The 3,581-nt window shown below is 46.8% G+C and overlaps 1 non-coding gene across 1 annotated transcript; it reads right to left on the bottom strand.

Moving 5' to 3' along the window:
- Positions 1-2,959: 2,959 nt before the first annotated feature.
- On the bottom strand, positions 2,960-3,034 carry Trnat-ugu. Its single transcript has one exon. It is a non-coding gene; the product is annotated as a tRNA-Thr (tRNA).
- Positions 3,035-3,581: the final 547 nt, after the last annotated feature.

Below are 3,581 nucleotides of genomic sequence, written 5' to 3'. Positions count from 1 at the left end.
GTGTGCATATTAAAGACAGGCTTGGTAAACATACCTGTATCTGAATACTAATATATAAAAAAGTTATAGTATAAAAACATCTACACCAACCCGATGACGCAGAATACATTTAACACGACCAAAAATAAAAAAACAGTAATATAATAGCCAGCATGTTGAGACACATACACGAGCTACCGAGTGATGAGACTGTTGACATCGCACTGCGGTGCAAGTTCGATGGCGGAAGACCAGCACACTTTGCGACAGCCTGCAGGTGTCGTAAATGAATGCACAGCTTACTGGACCAAATGTAATAAAAATATTATAACACGCATTCTAACTTAATAAACAATAAAACTAGGAATGGAAAGAATTAGAAATCATAACTAATTATATAAGCTTTAGGGGGAAGGGCGAATAAAGAGACATATAAACATACACATCAAAAAAAGTTTTACATCACCTCTGTTTCTAGAGTTCTGGAACCTGCACAGAAAATTGGATTAGAGATCAACATAAACATCATTTCCGCCCTTTTAATTGCTCATGAAGACCACACATTGCATGTTGTACCACCATACAGCGAGACCTTCAGAGGTGGTGGTTCACATTGCTATACACGCTGGTACCTCTAACACCCAGTAGCAAGTCCTCTTGCATTGACGTATGCCTGTATTTGTCGTAGCATACTATCCACAAGTTCTTCAAGGCACTGTTGGTCCAGATTGTCCCACTCCTCAACGGCTATTCGGCGTAGACTCCTCGAATGGTTGGTGGGTCACTTCGTCCATAAACAGACCTTTTCAATCCATCCCAGGCGTGTTCGATAGGATTCATGTCTGGAGAACATGCTGGCCACCCTAGTCGAGCGGTGTCGTTATCCTGAAGGAAGTCATTCAAAACATGTGCACGATGGGGGCGCGAATTGCCGTCCATGAAGATGAATGCCTCGCCAGTATGCTGCCGATATGGTTGCACTATCGGTCGGAGGATGGCATTCATATATCGTACAGTCATTACGGCGCCTTCCATGACCACCAGCGGCGTACGTCGGTCCCACAAAATGCCACACCCAAAACAACAGGGAACCTCCACCTTGATGCACTCGCTGGACAGTGTGTCTAAGGCGTTCAGATGACTGGGTTGCCTCCAAACACGTCTCAGAGGATTGTCTGGTTGAAGACATATGTTTCACTCATCGGTGAAGAGAACGTGATGCCAATGCTGAGCGGTCCATTCGTTATTTTGTTGGGCCCATCTCTACGGCGCTGCATGGTGTCGTGGTTGCAAAGATGGACCTCGCCATTGACGTTGGGAGTGAAGTTGCGCATCATTAAGCCTATTGAGCACAGTTTGAGTCGTAACACGACGTCCTGTGGCTGCACGAAAAGCATTATTCAACATGGTGGCGTTGCTCTCGGGGTTTCTCCTAGCCATGATCTGTAGGTAGTGGTCATCCACTGCAGTAGTAGCCCTTAGCCGGCCTGAGCGAGGCATGTCATCGGCAGTTCCTGTCTCTCTCTATCTTCTCCATGTCCGAACAACATCGCCTTGGTTCACTCGGAGACGCCTGGACACTTTCCTTGTTGACAGCCCTTCCTGGCACAAGTAACAATGCGGACGCGATCGAACCGCGGTATTGACCGTCTAGGCATGGTTGAACTACAGACATCAAGAGCCGTGTACCTCCTATCTGGTGGAATGACTGGAACTGATCGGCTGTCGGACCCCTCCATCTAATAGTCGCTGCTCATGCAAGGCGGTTTAAATCTTTGGCCGGGTTTAGTGACATCTCTGAACAGTCAAAGGGACTGTGTCTGTAATACAATATCCACAGTCAACGTGTATCTTCCAGAGTTCTGGGACCCGGGCTGATGGAAAACTTATTTTGATGTGTGTATAAGTGGACAAAAGCCGGTATAGTAAAAAATAATTTCTAGTGTAGCGAATAGTTTTGCATATTCTAATTGAGAACATAGAGGCAACATCTTTCTTGTAAAATAACAATGCTCTACAAAAATGTTTAGGGTGACGAAACGAATGTACGTAAGACAGAAAAACAATGCCACTGTCTGTCTGAAGAAGATAAGTAACGGAGACAGTGCCAATTTGCAAAGCAGCCAGCAGACGATAGGGGGCCTATCACGTCCCTCACGAGTACAAAAATGTGAAAGTGAACATCCTAAGATGGTGGGCAGGTACCAGATAAAGGAAGTGATACTTACAGCACTACGTCGTAGAGGGAAAAATAATCGTTAGGATGAAATTCAGTTTGCTCATTAAGCTTTTAAGCTGCTTGTTCTTTCTTTAATAGAAAGTCAGTTTACTTGACTGGGGCTAACCGGATAGTCACTGCAAAGTACAGATTGTATTCTCTGTGTTGCAAAGGAGATGTTACAGTGCGATGTTCGGGTTTTTCGAGGCTACTAGGAGGGGAGGATGAGGCCGGAAATAAGCGTCATTGCTTACGATCGAGCAACCAGCAGGCCAGAAAAAAGCCTGTTGCGAGGCGGCCGGCGGAGGCAGATAGAGCACGACCGCGGCGCCGATGCGACGAAAAAACCGCCTCTAAAGCCGTGTTACGAGCGTAGGCCCAGGCCGCCTGCACAGCGTGCTCTGATGGCCACTTGATAGGCGCCGTTAAAAGACTTCGCCTTCCGCGAGAGGCGGGCGGAAAGTTAGTTGCAAGGGCACGATATAAACGAGAAAAACACATTAAAAAGTGTTGTAACGGGACAATATTTCACGCTGCGTACACGCCTCCTTGTAGAAGCTCTGCCGGAAAACGGTGGCAGCTTTTAAGTCGCTACAGGTGCGTTGGGTTCCTACTACGTGACTGCATCTCTTCTTTACCTGAGGTTTAGCACGTTGGCGGTCGATATTGTAACTTGTATTTAATTCGAAATTAGAATTAAATTAATACCTTCAGCGGCTGACGGGCGCTGATATACCTTAACGGGGACAGGTTGAAAGTGTGTGCCCCGACCGGGACTCGAACCCGGGATCTCCTGCTTACATGGCAGACGCTCTATCCATCTGAGCCACCGAAGGCACAGAGGACAGCGCGGCTACAGGGACTATCTCGCGCACGCCTCCCGCGAGCATTACTTGTGGAAGACATTCTTACCAGGTCCCGTAAGAATTCGGGGAATATGTGTGCACCCGCACAGAAGAAGAAGGTCATGGCCGGTACTGCCAGGACTATAAACTTATATGGATACGATCTATGTTTTCTTTCGGAAATGACCGAAAGAACTATATACCTATATGGATATATACTATACACTTATGGATATATACTACACTCCTGGAAATTGAAATAAGAACACCGTGAATTCATTGTCCCAGGAAGGGGAAACTTTATTGACACATTCCTGGGGTTAGATACATCACATGATCACACTGACAGAACCACAGGCACATAGACACAGGCAACAGAGCATGCTCAATGTCGGCACTAGTACAGTGTATATCCACCTTTCGCAGCAATGCAGGCTGCTATTCTCCCATGGAGACGATCGTAGAGATGCTGGATGTAGTCCTGTGGAACGGCTTGCCATGCCATTTCCACCTGGCGCCTCAGTTGGACCAGCGTTCGT

Source organism: Schistocerca americana, chromosome 1 (assembly GCF_021461395.2).
Source record: "Schistocerca americana isolate TAMUIC-IGC-003095 chromosome 1, iqSchAmer2.1, whole genome shotgun sequence".
In the NCBI taxonomy this organism is placed as follows: Eukaryota; Metazoa; Arthropoda; class Insecta; order Orthoptera; family Acrididae; genus Schistocerca; species Schistocerca americana.
The sequence above is the reverse complement of the archived record's forward strand: the minus strand, read 5'-3'. Positions and strand labels throughout refer to the sequence as shown.